Here is a 17,864-nt window from a genome sequence, read left to right on the forward strand (position 1 = left end):
GGCTATGGTGTGCTCAACATGGGTAACGCCAGTATCAGTAATGTTAGCTTTGTTTCTGGTCTTAAACATAATCTGTTGTCTGTGAGTCAATTTTATGACAGCGGTTTCACAGTGAAGATCAAAAAGGATGAATTCACTGTTAGAAACAATCAAAATAAGGTGGTTCTGAAAGGTTTTAGACAAGGAAGTCTCTACGTCGTTTCATGGGAAGACATCCCACCAGAAACATGCCTCATCAGCAAAAGCAACTCGGAGCTCAACTGGCTGTGGCACAGGAGACTCACCATCTCAACTTCAAGACGATCAACAAGCTTGCTAAACATCAACTGGTAGAAGGTCTGCCTTCTATTGTGTTCCAGAAGAAGCAAGAATGTGAAGCATGTCAAAGAGGAAAGCAGACGCGAATGTCATTCAAGTCAAAGTCAGGACACTCCTCTGGAAGAATTCTTCATCTACTTCACATGGATCTGTTTGGCCCAATCTCACCAAGAAGCTACAACGGTAGGAAGTACACCTTAGTTGTTGTGGATGATTATTCACGATATACTTGGGTTATCTTTCTCTTCAAAAAGAAAGAGACACTGGAGGAACTGCCAAAGCTGCTGAGAAGACTGAGCGAGGAAAAAGAAGTCAACATCATCAGCATCAGATCAAATCGTGGGACTGAGTTCCTCGATACTGTCATTCGTGAGTATTGCGATGAACAAAGAATCAGTCATCAAACTTCTGCAGCAAGAACTCACTACAAGAAAGACGACCTTTTGCGACATGTAAAATGTGTCGTAAACTTCGATTTTTATGTCGCAAAAGCTAATTTGTGACATTTTTTGCATCGCGTTGAATTGTGTCGCAAAAAGTAATGATGTAAATTTTATGACACTTTTTTTCTTTTGTGTCGCAACATATACGACACTTTGTGCATCACTAAATTAATTGTCATATAAAATTTGCGACATATTATGTGTCACTAGTCATACTGATGCATGTTAGTTTGCGTCACATAACATGACACTAGTTGAAATGATGCATCATAATTTGCGACACTAGTTTGTGACACTATAATTAATGTGACGTAATATATTTATGACACTTTTAAAATTTATGTCGTAATATATACAACACTTTGTGCATCACTAAATTAATTGTTGCATAAGATTTGCGACAAACTTCGTGTCATTAGTCATGTTGACGCATGTTAGTTTGCGTCACATTACACAACATTAGTTCAAATGACGCATTTTATTTTGCGACACTGATTTGTGACACTATAATTGATGTGACGTAATATATTTATGACACTTTTAAAATTTATGTCATAATATATACAACACTTTGTGCATCACAAAATTAATTGTTGCATAAATTTGCGACAAACTTCGTGTCATTAGTCGTATTGACGCATGTTAGTTTGCATCACATTACACAACATAAGTTGAAATGACACATCTTAATTTGCGACATTAGTTTGTGACATTATAATTAATGTGACATAATACATTTACGACACTTTTCAAATCGGTGTCGTAATATATACAACACTTTTTGCATCACTAAATTAATTGTTGTATAAAATTTACAAATTTGTGTTATTAGTCGTATTGACGCATGCTAGTTTACATCACATTATACGACATTACTTGAAATAAAGTGTCATAATTTGTGACAATATAATTAATATGAAGTAACATGTTTACCACACATTATAAATTTGTGGTGCAATAACAAATATGACATAGTTTATGGTTATTGTCACATTTTTCTTCTTGTAATGAATATATTGAATATTTAACAAATTATATAATTAGAAAATTACAATATGTACCAAAATAATAATTCAACTAGATATAAAAAGTTCAACTCATAATAACTATTAATTTCTAAATATGAAAAGAGAGAATATCAAAACATAATTCACCATACTAGCAAATTATTCAAGAATATGGATTAAAAACAAAAATGTCTAAAGCTATGTTCCTATGCAAGAATGAAAATTCCATGGTGACAATGTGACAATCACGAACATTTTGACTTCCTCTTGCTGGTCCTTCTTGTATTTTTTTCCTTCCTCTTGTTGGTCCATCATCTAATAAAATTGATTTAAAAAAATATAACTAAGTTTAAAAAAAAATTACACTTTGACATACTAAAAATAAATTAATAATTTACCTCAAAACTTCCATTGACTTCATTGGTGTTCTCAAAATAACTTTTTCAAAAATTGCATCATTAGCAACAGTATCATCCATCAATTCCTCGGGCAACTTTTCCTTCAACTCTTTCAAACAAGCCATAAAAAAGAAAAAAATTAAAATCATATACTAATGCATACCATTAGATATTAGCAATATATCACAATCATAATTCACTATTTTTACAGCAAGAAAAGAACCTTATTACAAAGCCTATATTGTCTATGAAATAAACCCACATAAACTCATGAGTCATGCTGGGTTTGAAAAAGCGCGCCTGGGCGCGCCCAGGCTTTCGCCTTGAGCGAGGCGCAGGGGGGGTGGGCTTTTTAAGGGCAGGCGCTGCAGCCTACAAGAGGCGCAGCAGAGGCGCACAAAAGCGCTAAAGGCGCGCCTAGGCGCACTTTCACTAAGGCGCGCGCCTTACGTAGAATTAGGGTTAGGGTTATAAAGTTACACTTTTGTTTAAAATTAAAAAAAACGCAGCAGCAGCCTCCTTTCTCCTCTCTTCTCTCCTCTGTGTCTTCCCCCTCTTTGCTCACCTACCGGCGCTGCCAGCCAGCCGGCGCCGCCGCCGCCGCCGCCAGCCCCAGCCGTCGCCGCCGCCGCCGCCAGCCTCCAGGTGAGTTTTTGAAGTTGTTTTTGAGTTTCAACTTTCAAATTCAATATTGTAGTTCAGTTTTTGAAGTTTTTGAGTTTCAACTTTCATATTCAATATTGTAGGTCAGTTTTTGAAGTTGTTTTTTATAATTTCAGTTTTGATTGATGTTATAAATTTATAATTGAATAAATTTTATTTTTTAATTTCAGTTTTACTCTCAAAGATGATGGGGATGACGCATTTGAGGATGATGGACTTGAGGATGATGATTTTTGATTACTTGTTTGATATTTGATCGTACTTTTAGACTTGCGTATTTTAAAACTTAAGTATTTGTGTGTTTTGGATTAAGTATATGTGTGTTTAAGTACTATTTGTGGTTTTAAGTTGTGTTTTTGGTATAAAATATAATGTAGGTAAATATATTAGAATTTTTTAGGCTTTACTGCGCCTCGCCTACGAAAAGCTCGCGCTTGCGCTTAAAACCCTGCGCCTAGGCTCCGAGGCATGTTTGCGCCTTGTGCGCCTCGGGCTTTTTAAAACCCAGGAGTCATGACATTAAAGTAAACGTTAAATCCATAAAGACGCATGATTTCATAATTTAAATTTCACGAATTAAATACAATGAAAGCTAAAAAAAATTCATCTAAAACCAAAACCAAAATAAGAGTACTTACAATTTTTCTTCAGTATGGGTATCAACAAGTTTTCCATCCATCATTCAATTCTCCAACTTAATCAATCCATATTTATCCACAGATTACTGTAACTCTATATTCGTTATTTATGATTCTTTAAGATAAGGAAACTGCACGTGCGAATTATTTTTAGCTAGTAAATGTCAAAGTTAGGCTAAATAATAGTAATTAATATAATTAGCCGGATTTCTTGACTTAGGTTAGTAATTGATTCAATTGAGGTTGAGCACCTAAGTTGATTTGCACAAAAAAAAAAAAAAAAAAAATTATAATAGCATCTAACTTGATTAATTGTTAGCTTGATCTCTCAGTTGAAATTAAAGTGTTTATTTTGTACATTTTTGTAAATAAAAGAGGTGGCCCTTAAGTTTAAGAGTGGATTAAGGATGCTTGCGTGCAGAAAACAATTACTTCACATAAAATCATATAAATTAAAATAAGCATTACTCTTGGGTTTTGATTCAACGAAGAGAAAAACTCGCAGCAAATGGAGAAAGCATGATCAATTTAAAGCACCGCTCAAGAGATATCAAAAAAAATATATAAGAGATTAAACACTACACAATTGCAAAATTACGACAAATTAATTCATAAAAAAACCCATAATTAAGAAAGATTTAATATAGAGAGTTGCGCATAACACATGCCCACCAAAAATTGAAAAAGAAATCAAGAGAAATTGAAATATATTTAACATGAAATAACAATAACAAAATCATCCGATTTTGAAAGAGTTGAATACTCAAGTGAGTTTGGATGTTGACATAGAATTTTTGTTTGTGTTTGACAAAAAAATTTCACTCTATCTCCATTGAACAGTAGAGAGAAAATATATTTTACACAATATATGAAAAAAGATACCAACCTTGCAGATGACGAGTAGAGGAAAATATGGCTGGAATGAGAGAAGAATGAGTGCGCAGGAGGTGGAGAAGGTACGATATTCTTAAGTACTAGGTTTTAGTTTTACCTGATTTGGGCTGCGATTAGGGTTGAACTAGCTAGCCAATAATAAATTAATACTAATACTAATATATATTATAGTAATTAATTAGGTTTATGTATTGGTCATCTTCTACTAAAAATTAGGAAACAAATCTTGAGAGAATAAAATTTAGCGGGATGGGAGACCGCCAATTTTTTTGATTAGATTTTAAATTACTTATTTGACATGCTTCTTTCTCTGAAAGCGCCTCTCAATTAAATACATATTCTTAACTTCAATTATAAAAATTTAATACCTTTTCAATTATAAAAAATTAATACGTAATTTTGCAAAAAAATAAAATAAAATTATCATTTATTGTTCAAAAGGTTTTCAATATGAAAAAAAAAATACATCTATTCTTAACCAAACCCATGACCATACTCTGTGCGTACAATTTGGCTGATGCTAATTAAGAATTTTTTTTCTTCTAAATTTCAGTAAAGATGAATTTTATTATTATTATTATTATTATTATTATTATTATTATTATTATTATTATTATTATTATTATTATTATTATTATTATTATTATTATTATTATTATTATTATTATTATTATTCATTTTTCCTAAGTGTTCTTTATTTGAATTTAAAATTAAGGTTGCAACATCAAATTAGTGAGTTGGATTTATCTTGTTGTTTTTTTCACTTATCGTATTAGAATACATATAGAAATGAGAATTAATTTAGAACATGAGATATTGAAACTTTAAATTAACTAGAGTTGCCCTTTGTGGGATGCACGATAACAAGTATATGTAACTAAATTAGCAAAAGGAGTATAAATATGACAGCAAAATGGTATAAAACTTAAATATTTAATTTTATACAACATTCATAGTTGTATTACAAAAAGAAAAAAAGATATAAATTAATAAAATAAAAATCTTAATGTTTTATAAAATTAATTTTCTAAAATGAAAAAATTACTGCAATATATTTTCATGAATATAAATAATGAAATTATTGGAAAGAGAAAAAAAAAAGGTTAAAAGAGTATACAAATAATCCTATAATTTTATGCTAATCGCAAAATTGCCATCATACAGATAATCGTTCCATTATATTTTATTTACAAAATTGCCACTAGTTTACTTCCAAATTAATTTGAAATCGATTTCAAGTTGAATGTTGACCTTTTAATAGTACTAGCATTTAAAAAATATTTTTAAATTTTATATTTATATAAATTAATTTTAATTGAATGTATTTGAATTGAATATTGAAAAAAAATCACAATTATAAAATTTGATATTATGAAAAACAAAAACAAAAAATAAGTTAAAAAAAAACTAATAATAAAATACTAATTAAAAAGAATTAAAAATATACTAATTCAAAAAAGATGAGTGAGGAGAGAGAAATTTATAAAACTTTAATATTTAAACACATTTAATTTTTCCATTTTAAATCAAATATTTCCAAAAAATATATCATATTAATTCTTTTATTGTGATCTTTAATTTGATATGCATATTAAAATATACTAATCCAATTGTCGGGTTAGAATACATTTTTAATTATATAAATACTAATTACTCCCTCCATCTTTGTAAAAAATATTCATTTTTAAATGACACGAGTTTTAAAAGTAGTTTAATGTGTTGTGAGTTGAGTAAAGGTCACACTTTATTGTGAGTGATAAATTTGCTAAAAATAGGCTGGATACATTTCATGAGGACAGACGAAAATGACAAATTGAATACAATTTATGGGGACGGAGGAAATAATTATTAATATCAATTTCAAGTATTATTATTGTTTTATTTGACTTCAGATTATTATTTATACTCTCAATTGATTAGTTTCATTCATGGTATATTCCCCTCGTCCCACTTGACTTATTTCGATCAAGTTGACATATTTATTTTTGAGTTGTCTCATTTGATTTGACATATTTTTTTTTTTGGACAATCAATTTTCACTACAATAAATAAGAACACATATATCTTTCCACACTTTTAGGATGTGATCTATTTTCTTTTCCCTCATTTTTTATTTTTATTTTTTATTTTTTGAAGGGTACAACATATTATTTCACCCATTCTCATTCTTCATTTTCATTTCAAAGAGGGATAATATTATCACACCAAAAATGGAGTGATAATATCCAAACATAAACGTAAATTTTACATTCAAAATTTATATAAAAAAATATATTAAATTAAAGCTCTTGTTGTGATGTGTAATTTGATATACGTATTAAATATTTAATAATTAGTCAAATTTAAATGTTTAGAAAATTAATAAAATAAAAAAAATGTGAAGACAATGAAAAGAAAAGAAAAGAAAAACTATAATTTATAAATAAACCTTCAATTTTATTTTAATCACAAGATTGATACTAAATTTTGAAATTGATTTATTTCCAAGTAATGAACATACACTTTCTGAAAAAAAAACGAGAACTATACAGCATGACGATTAATATCGCGTCGACTTATATATAGCGCAAGTTGTTGAAATATAAACTTGATTTTAGAAAATATTAATTTGTATAAGAAGTATCTAGAATTAAAAAGAACAAACTAGAAAAATAAAAATATTAGTGCATGTGCAAAATAGGAATTAATTAGATTAAGAATAATCTAGAAAAGTGTAGTCCTAGACTATTCTAGCACCTAATTATGTAGATTATTCTAGCCCCTAATTAAGTTGGTGACTTAACCGACCTATGGAGGCTATATATATGTGTGTAGCTTTTGTATTGTGGTATGGAGAAAACAGCAAGTTAAAAGCTTAAAAAATCAAGGTGTTCCCTTTTTCATTTTCACGTCCACACGCACACCTACACATTAATTCTTGTATAGTAGCTTCTTCATTATAAGTATCATCCTCCAAATAATTTCTCACATCAATTAAATAAAATTCTCCATTTATATACTTATATTCCAACAAAGTGGTATCAGAGCCATAAAATCCTACCTGTGGAATGGCCAACCTACAATCGTTTCAAGTCCCCATGCTCAACAAGAGCAACTTCGACAATTGGAGCATCAAGATGAAGGCGCTATTGGGAGCCCACGATGTTTGGGAGATCGTGGAGAACGGCTACGAGGAGCCGCAGGACGAGGCCGCACTATCCCAACAACAAAAGGATAGATTGCGAGACGCGAGAAAGAGAGACAAGAAGGCTCTCTGTCTCATTTATCAGGCGCTAGGGGACGACGATTTCGAGAAAATCTCAAACGCGAGCACCGCCAAAGAAGCATGGGAGAAGCTCCAGAACGCGTGCAAAGGAGCGGAGCAAGTAAAAAAGGTACGACTTCAAACTTTAAGAGGAGAGTTTGAGTCTTTGCATATGAAAGAGTCCGAATCAATTTCGGATTATTTTTCAAGAGTCTTGGCGGTGTCTAATCAAATGAAAAGAAATGGTGAAAAATTGGAGGATGTAAGAATTATGGAGAAAATATTGCGCTCACTAACCCCAAAGTTTGAGCACATTGTGGTGACGATTGAAGAAACTAAAAATTTGGAGGAGATGACGATCGATCTCTTGTTGGGGTCGCTGCAAGCATATGAGGAAAAGCAAAAGAAGAAGCAAGAAATTTCAGAGCAACTTTTAAAGTTGCACGTAAGCCCGAAAGAGAAAGAAGAAGGTCCGAGCAATGGCTATGGAAAGTCCGGGAGAGGACGTGGCCAAGGGCAAGATCGAGGCAGAGGCCGAGGCCGTGGACGTGGACGTGGACGAGGACGAGGAGGCTTCGTCAACAGTGGTGAAAGAAATGAGTTTACAAGTGGTCGGGGGAGGAGCAACCCGCAGTCGAGGTACGATAAGTCTTCAATAAAGTGTTATAATTGCCATAAATTTGGGCACTATGCTTCCGAGTGCAGAAGTGAAAAAGTAAGGATTGAAGAGAAGGCCAATTACGCCGAAAGTACAAATCAAGATATTGGTAGTGTGCTTCTGGCATATAAAGGAGAAGCTGGAAAACAAGATGACACGTGGTACCTCGACACCGGTGCAAGCAACCACATGTGCGGGAAGAGAAACATGTTTGTGGAGCTCGATGAGTCGGTAAGTGGCAACGTCTCCTTTGGTGATGAATCTAAAATTCCAGTTAAAGGAAAAGGGAAAATTTTAATTCGCTTGAAGAATGGAAATCATGAATTTATTTCCAACGTTTATTACGTGCCCAATATGAAAAATAATATCTTGAGTTTGGGACAACTCTTAGAGAAAGGTTATGATATTCACATGAGAGATTATAACCTTTCAATAAGAGATGGCAAAAATAATCTTATTGCCAAGGTGCCAATGTCGAAAAATAGAATGTTTCTATTAAATATTAGAAATGATGTGGCCAAATGCTTGAAAGCTTGCTATAAAGATCCGTCTTGGTTATGGCACCTACGGTTTGGGCACTTAAATTTTGGCGGCTTGGAGTTGCTATCAAAGAAAGAGATGGTGAGAGGCCTACCATCCATCAAACATCCCGATCAACTCTGCGAAGGTTGTCTACTCGGGAAGCAGTTCAGAAAGCCATTCCCAAAGGAGTCAAGCTCAAGAGCTCAAAAGCCACTGGAGTTGATTCATGCTGACGTGTGTGGGCCGATAAATCCAAGCTCCCTCGGTAAAAATAATTATTTTCTGCTCTTCATTGATGATTTTTCTAGAAAAACGTGGGTATATTTCTTGAAGCAGAAGTCAAAAGTATTTGATGCTTTCAAGAAATTCAAAGCTGCCGTCGAGAAGGAGAGCGGACGACAAATCAAGGCCATGAGGTCCGATCGAGGCGGAGAATTCACGTCAAGGGAGTTTCTAGAATTTTGCGAAGCAAATGGAATTCGGCGGCCCCTGACAGTTCCGAGATCCCCCCAACAGAACGGAGTGGCAGAAAGAAAAAATAGGACAATCATGGAGATGGCGAGGAGCATGCTAAAGACGAAGAATCTGCCTAAAGAGTTTTGGGCCGAAGCAGTGGCGTGCGCGGTGTACTTGTCCAACCGATCGCCGACAAGGAGCGTGTGGGGAATGACTCCACAAGAAGCCTGGAGCGGGAGAAAGCCAGGAATTTCCCACCTAAAGGTATTTGGAAGCAAAGCCTACGTGCATGTACCAGATGAGAGAAGGAAGAAGCTCGACGATAAAAGCGAAGCATTCATCTTTATCGGGTACGACTCTAACTCCAAAGGTTATAAGTTATATAACCCAGAGACCAACAAAACAGTGATAAGTCGAGACGTCGAGTTCGACGAAGAAGGAGTATGGGATTTCAGCTCCAACGGTGACTTCACCTACATCCCACAGTTAGAAGAACAAAGTGCAGAAGAGCAAATTGGAGAAGTCCAACAAGAGCCAGTGACTCCACCAGCTTCACCAGTGCCAGTCACTGAAGACTCGCCACCATCTTTCTTAAATGAAAGAGCCACACCACGAGCAAGGAGTTTGGGCGAGATATATGAAGAAACTGAAAGGTTAGAAGATCTTACCTTATTTTGCCTATTTGCTGACTGTGAACCTGTTAGCTTTGAAGAAGCAGCAGATAGTGAAAATTGGCAAGTCGCGATGGATGAAGAGATCAAAGCCATAAAGAAGAATGATACATGGGAGCTCGTGACACTACCAAAAGGGCACAAGGCCATCGGAGTCAAGTGGGTGTATAAAATTAAGAAGAATTCCAAGGGTGAAGTGGAAAGATATAAAGCGAGGCTCGTCGTGAAAGGATATAGTCAAAGAGCTGGAATCGATTATGATGAGGTATTTGCTCCCGTCGCTCGCTTAGAAACTATTAGACTAATACTCTCTCTTGCAGCCCAAAATAGATGGAAGATATATCAAATGGATGTCAAGTCAGCCTTCTTGAATGGGTATATAGACAAAGAAGTCTATATCAAGCAGCCAATGGGCTACGAGGTGAAAGGGCAAGAAGATAAAGTCTTGAAGTTAAAGAAGGCCCTATACGGATTAAAGCAAGCACCAAGGGCATGGAATAGCAGGATCGATAAGTACTTGGAGGAGAATGGCTTTACCAAATGCCCTCACGAGCATGCCCTCTACGTTAAAGTCAATGGAGAGGATATATTAATTGTGTGCTTGTATGTAGATGATTTGATCTTCACAGGAAATAATCCAAAGATGATTGAGGAGTTCAAGAAAGCCATGTCAAAGGAGTTTGAGATGACCGACATTGGGCTGATGGCGTACTATCTCGGCGTGGAAGTCAAGCAACTCGAAGATGGGATCTTCATCACACAAGAAGGATACGCCAAGGAAATTCTCAAGAAGTTCAAAATGGAGGACTGCAAAGCAATCAACACGCCAGTGGAATGCGGGATAAAATTATCCAAGAATGATGGAGGAGAAAAAGTGGACCCGACATTGTTCAAGAGCTTGGTTGGAAGTTTACGGTACTTAACTTGCACAAGGCCGGACATTCTTTATGCGACAGGACTCGTGAGTCGCTATATGGAGAATCCAACCACTACGCACTTTAAGGCGGCAAAGAGAATTCTTCGCTACCTCAAAGGTACGCTCAACTACGGCCTATTCTACTCAAGTACTAATCAATATAATCTTGTCGGGTATAGTGATAGTGACTGGGCCGGAGACAATGACGATCGGAAAAGTACAAGCGGATTCGTATTTTTCATGGGAGATACTGCTTTCACCTGGATGTCAAAGAAGCAACCTATAGTCACGCTATCAACATGTGAAGCTGAATATGTGGCTGCCACATCCAGTGTTTGCCATGCAATTTGGCTACGAAGTTTACTGGAAGAGCTTGGGTGGCCACAAAAGGAGCCAACAACTATTTGCGTGGATAACAAGTCGGCAATCGCGCTCTCAAAGAATCCGGTGTTTCATAATCGAAGCAAGCATATTGATACCCGCTTCCATTACATCAGAGAATGCATCGCAAAGAAGGAAGTTCAAGTGGAATATGTGAAATCACAAGATCAAATCGCCGACATCTTCACAAAGCCGCTCAAATACGAAGACTTTATCAAGTTCAGAAGTTTGCTCGGAATGATAAATCAAGTTTAAGGGGGGATGTTGAAATATAAACTTGATTTTAGAAAATATTAATTTGTATAAGAAGTATCTAGAATTAAAAAGAACAAACTAGAAAAATAAAAATATTAGTGCATGTGCAAAATAGGAATTAATTAGATTAAGAATAATCTAGAAAAGTGTAGTCCTAGACTATTCTAGCACCTAATTATGTAGATTATTCTAGCCCCTAATTAAGTTGGTGACTTAACCGACCTATGGAGGCTATATATATGTGTGTAGCTTTTGTATTGTGGTATGGAGAAAACAGCAAGTTAAAAGCTTAAAAAATCAAGGTGTTCCCTTTTTCATTTTCACGTCCACACGCACACCTACACATTAATTCTTGTATAGTAGCTTCTTCATTATAAGTATCATCCTCCAAATAATTTCTCACATCAATTAAATAAAATTCTCCATTTATATACTTATATTCCAACACAAGTATGTATTTCATGTTTTTTTTTTCGAACATACATATTTGTAAAAATTAATCTATTGTAAGGTTTATTTATTATTTGGTTAAATCATCACTGTACAATTATTATAAACTAGCACTACCCCTTCACATGTGATGCACGAGTCACAATATATTTTATTATTCTTAAAAGTTTCAATTACGTAAAAATATCAAAATTTAATTATTTATAAGTTAGTTTATGCAACAATCATGTTAATTTAAATTAGTTTTTGAGTTAAAATAGTGCATAGTAATAATAATATTATCAACTTAACGGGTATAATAAATTTAATGAGCATTGTATAATAAGAATTAAATACATATGATATTAATTAAATTTATAGTTTTAAAACAAATAATTTAAGTCAATCTAATTTTTGAGCAAATAACAATAAACCATCAATATAATAAAATTAATAGCCGTCATTTAATATAATAATTTTGAGTTCTTAAAATTACAAACTACTATATTATTATTTTTATTATTAAAATTTCATATTTCAATAACCCAAAATTAATTAAATAATCAAGAAAAATATGAATAATATAAAAAGGAAAATATAACAACAAATATGTTTATATAAATAAATAAATAATTCGTATATATAATTAATTTTTATTTACAAATTCATATTTAATGTAATACGAATTTCCTTCTCCTTAATTGCATTGAAAACTATTACGATTTAAAAATATTTAAATTTAAAATAATTATAAATAAACAATCATGTAAATTTTTTTGAAATAAAATCTTTTTTCACCACAAACAGAAAAAAAAGAAAAAAAAAGTATGATGTTCAACATTATAGATAAATGAGATATAACAAAAAATAATTTAGACACTTTAAATTGTCCTAACTTATTTGTTTCAAATTTATTTTTTATAATATTTATATCAAATTAAATATCTTCTCATAATTAATATTTAATTTAACGTCCATATTGAATATTTTATCATTAATTGAAGTTAATAAATTTTTTGGAAAAAAAAATAAATTGGAAAAAGAAAAAAAAAGAGTGAAAATTTGGTGAAAAAAATTAATAGAAGAGAGATCTTAACCAAATTTAGTGGAAAAAAAAATCCTTTTTTTATATTATATATGGATTATTAGAATATATAATTTCTGAAAAATGAAGATTTAAAATACTAGTTTTAATTGCTCTCATCAGAATTGTGTCGTTTTTTAGGTCCATATATATTTTGTTTAGCTATATTAAAAAATTATATTTATTTGCACACTCTATACATATTAAAGTCAATGTATAAATCTAGGTTCACATAATTAATTGGTTTAATTAGATACGTAAATTATTATTTTATAATACTAGTAATATATAACATATATTGATATTTTAATATTTAGGTATTTCTTAACCTTTCTTATTATTTTATTGTTATTTGTTTTTACTCATCAGCCGTCTCTTGCACAATTGAGTTCCAACTCACGGCCTGTCCCCGCCCCAGCCCTCCTCCTTCGGAATTGCCGCGATCGTCACCTAAGTCGTCGCCCTGCTGCGCTGTACGAAAAGGCGAAAACAATATAATCTTACCCACGCCTCTCGGCCCGTCTCCTCTAATCGGCAGTGAGGATTCACCGTCTCCCCCTGCTTTCTATATTTTACTCATGATTTTTGAATTTTGCCAATTGGAATTGTGGAATTGTGAAGATGAAGGATGAAGTGAAATCTTGCAAGTTGTAGAGCAGCTCTATCAGAGATATCCATCCGTAAATTTTATCAAGGTATGAATCGAGAATGAGGTTTTGAATGTGTAGTTTTTTATGTTATAATCACATTAATTGTAGCTGCATGATGCATCTGCATGTGTAATGTTTGTGCATTTGGATGATTTAATAACGGTACAATTTGTTTAGTTAAGTGAACTTGTAAGCGATAACTAAGTTAGCAATTTCTATGAGATTTAACTAAGTTAGGAATTTGCTTTAGACTCAAGGTGCTGCTTACTAGATCGTGGATTACTAGATCTTTATTAAAATTTTAATTAATCCCTGTTAATTTTAATCAACACTGATTAATATAATTAACAAATATTTAGAGTCGTATTGGGTCAACTTCATAAAGAATCATCTTTTTATGTCTGCACGTTCCGATTAAGGTTAAAGAAAGCAAGACAATCGTGTAAGTTAATGTTATCCCTTTCATATTTGTATCTCTGCATATGGAAAAGAACATTGAAAAAGCTTTGACTTTGGAATTCTGGATAAACATGTGAATACTCTTTACATAGATTCAAGTGGGAAACAAGCATTTTTGGAGTTGGAATAATTCAAATGCAAGAATCAACTAACCTAAAGAAAGCCAATATCATAAGAGAAACTAGCACTAACTAAATGGTCTCACCATCAGTGCATCATATTTTTTTTTGCATATAAACCTGCTCAAAGATAGTCATGTGTTATTTGACCATCTCCACTTAATCTTATATTCCATGCTACATTATTGATCTATATTATTGATTCAATTTTTTTAATTTTAGCCCTATTTCGTGCCTGTTTGCTGCGAGCCACCGTGTTATTGCCACCAGCCTACATCATCGTGTACAAGTTAGTTTTTTAAATTGACTTATATATTATATTGATTAGTGTAATTATGTTTCTTTAAACTGCCGGTGGGGGAGAGGTAGAGATGCATGTTTATGTATTTGAAACTGCCGATGGGGGAGAGGCAGAGATGCATGTTTATTTATTTGAAATTGCCTGTGGGGGAGAGGTAGATATGCTTGTTTATTTATTTGAAACTTGTAGCATAATCAAAGAGTTGGGACTTGAGTATAAAAAGATTCATGCATGCCCTAACGATTGCATGTTGTTTTGGAAAGATAATGTTGATAAGTTCAATGATGAAGATGATGAAGCAGAACACTTTTCTAGTGATAAATCTGATTCCAATGATAATGATGACTTTTTTGAAGATATTATACCATCATATGGGAATGAAACATATTAGGTAATTCAATATGCAGTTAATTTAACTTCTTATGTTTTATCTCGTTATTTTATTTTATGTGGTGTTTATGGATTTAATTTAGAATTCGGTATTGTTCATAGAGTAATTTGATAAAGATATGATCGATATGAAAACTTGATGATTGTATATGCATATATTATATAACAAAGGGTATTGTATTACTATTTATTCAAGCCCATGGATTCTGTTATTGGAATACATTCTTTTTAATTGTGATTTTCTATTGCAGCCATGCTTGTTTACTGGCCATTGATTTGTATCCTTTAAAGTAAGAACTATGCATGGTGAACGAGCAACCGTGGACGAGCAACCAAAGACTCGAGTGGTTGTGCATTGGCTTGGGTAGCTACTTGGTTCCATGTTAAGAGGTCTATGAGGGGAGTGGTCTGATTGAAAGGAAAAATATTTGCATTTATGAAGTTTTGGTGTTGTGGTTTCATTAGTTACTTTTCTTAGCTCTACTGCAAATCTAGTAAAATACTATTTATCAACGTCTGTCACTGGATAATTATTTTGTTTGACTTTCTGTTGAAAGAAGTCTACATTTCATTCATGTGTCTTCTTCCATTTTGACATATCTATCTTTATTGCTACTTTGGTTTATTATCTAATATATGAAAGTCAATGTTTTCGCTCCCATTTATTTTTACTATATATTGTTAGAGATTGATTTGTAGATCTGTAAAGCAAGTTATGTTGAAAAAGTAGAAATAAACTTCTGACCATATTTTGTTAGAAATCATATATACTTCCTTATTTTTTTAAGTATTCTACTTTGATTACTTTTATTGTTATTTATTAAGTGTCCAAAATTTAAGAATAATTATGATATGCTTCCCATTTTGCTACTTTATTATTCTCGTAATTTATATTAATAAAGATAGTATAAATAAAAATTATTTATTAATATAAAATAAAATATAATTGCACTTACTTTATTATCCTCGTAATTTATTTTACCAAATATTTTTTGTTCTAAAGGAGAGTTTTAGGCTATCATACACAACTCAGAATGATCTAATTATGAATGAGAGTTTTCAAGTTATCATCTTAACTCAAATTTTTTAGCAGCATTGCATAAAGTAACATAAAGTAGTCTAGAAATAACTTTTCTTTACTTCATTTATTCTCATTCTACTAAAATTAGTTAATTTAATTCAATTTAGTAAATATTTAATATGAGATTCTTAAGCATGAATATAGCTCTACAAATGTGAAATATTATCGTATAACCAATGTTACAAAGTTTATGCAATAAATTTATATCATAAACGGAAAATGCTGCAAATTATGCCACAATTGTGTAACATTATTTTAAATGTATTGTATAATTGTGATATTTTATTGAAATGTTGCCAATTAATGTCGCGATTTTGAGATATTAAAATAAGTGTCACATTAGTGACATAAAATTAAGACATAATACTTAGATGACACACATAATTGACGTAAATATATGACATTGAATGCAACAATATTATAAATATGTGGTATAAATGCAACCTTTACTGAGGTGTCGCTAATAAGTTGTCGCAATTTTGAGACATTGAAATGAGTGTCGCATATGTGTCATTAAACTACAACATAGTATTTAGATGATGCATAATTGACACAAATATACGACACTAAATGCAACACTATTCTTGATATGTGGTAAAGTTACGGCATTTTACTAAGGCGTCGCAAATAATATGTTGCCATTCTGAGACGTTAAAACGAGTGTCGCATTTGTGTCACTAAACTACGACACAATATTTAGATGATGCAAAATTGATGGAAATATACGACACTCAATGCAACACTATTCTTAATATGTCATATAATTACGACATTTTATTGGAGCGTCGCAAAGAAACTGTTGGAATTTTGAGGCGTTAAAACGAGTGTCGCATGTGCGTCACTAAACTACAACACAATATTTTGATGACGCACAATTGACGTAAATATACGACACAAAAAGCGTAAGCGTTGTAATTTTACGTCACATACATGTAGTGTCGCATGTGCATATGTCGCAATAGGTCTGTTTTCCTGTAGTGACTCCTCAACAGAATGGAGTTGCAGAAAGAAGAAACAGGTCTTTAAAGGAAGCAGCAAGGACGATGCTAGCCGAATCAAAACTCCCCTTGAAGTTTTGGGCCGAAGCAGTCAACAACGCATGCTACACGCAGAATCGCTCCTTCCTCACTCAAAGACATGGAAAAACTCCATACGAGTTATGGAAGAACAGAAAGCCCTCAATTGCCTATTTTCATGCTTTCGGTTCTAAGTGTTTCATCCACAACAATGAAAAGAAGAGGTTAAACACATTTGATAGCAAGGCTGATCCAGGAGTCTTTCTTGATACTCTGGAACAGAACGTTCGAGCAAAGCCTATCGAGTGTTTAACTCTCAAACTCTTTGTGTTGAAAAAACACCTCATGTGGCCTTTAATGAGTCTACAGATGATTTCAGGGAACAGGAAACTGAAAGGTGCGACCAGAACACTGAAGGTTCCAAAGCTGAAATCCACAACACTGAGCCCTCTACTGTCTTGGTGTGGGGACCAGGAAAAGATGAAGATACTGAAAGACTTCAGTATCAAAAGATCAACCAAAGGTCTGAAGTTCTGACTGGAGCCAATGCAGATGGCATCAGTCAAGGGGGAACTCCAGTTGCTGAAGATCGAGTTGAACGTGCCGAAGCAGCTCCAGCTCAACTCTCCCCTGCTCCAGAAGGTGCTCAACACTTCAGAACCATTCTGACTAAAGAAGCCCCACCATCTCCAGAAGAAATCAAGAAGTATCGAAGATGGTTTGAACTCCACTGAAAGGAGAACATCATTGGAGAACCATCTGATGGCGTCAAGACTCGAAGATCAATGTGCAACCTCATCTTTGACATCAATCAGAACTGCATCAACGAAGATAAGAATTTTAGCTGTTTCTTATCATCTACAAAGCCCAA

General features: G+C 33.1%; 2 long non-coding RNA genes across 2 annotated transcripts; one reads left to right on the plus strand and one right to left on the minus strand.

Moving 5' to 3' along the window:
* Positions 1-1,845: 1,845 nt before the first annotated feature.
* LOC130989018 (uncharacterized) lies at positions 1,846-4,492 on the minus strand. The gene is made up of 3 exons (XR_009090403.1): positions 4,354-4,492; positions 2,167-2,275; positions 1,846-2,083 (listed from the first exon to the last, which is right to left on the minus strand). It is a non-coding gene; the product is annotated as an uncharacterized LOC130989018 (long non-coding RNA).
* Positions 4,493-13,337: 8,845 nt separating this feature from the next.
* Positions 13,338-15,470, plus strand: LOC130989019 (uncharacterized). The gene is made up of 3 exons (XR_009090404.1): positions 13,338-13,672; positions 14,428-14,494; positions 15,148-15,470. It is a non-coding gene; the product is annotated as an uncharacterized LOC130989019 (long non-coding RNA).
* The last annotated feature ends 2,394 nt before the right edge of the window (positions 15,471-17,864 follow it).

The sequence above is a fragment of the Salvia miltiorrhiza genome, chromosome 6 (assembly GCF_028751815.1).
Source record: "Salvia miltiorrhiza cultivar Shanhuang (shh) chromosome 6, IMPLAD_Smil_shh, whole genome shotgun sequence".
Classification (NCBI taxonomy): Eukaryota; Viridiplantae; Streptophyta; class Magnoliopsida; order Lamiales; family Lamiaceae; genus Salvia; species Salvia miltiorrhiza.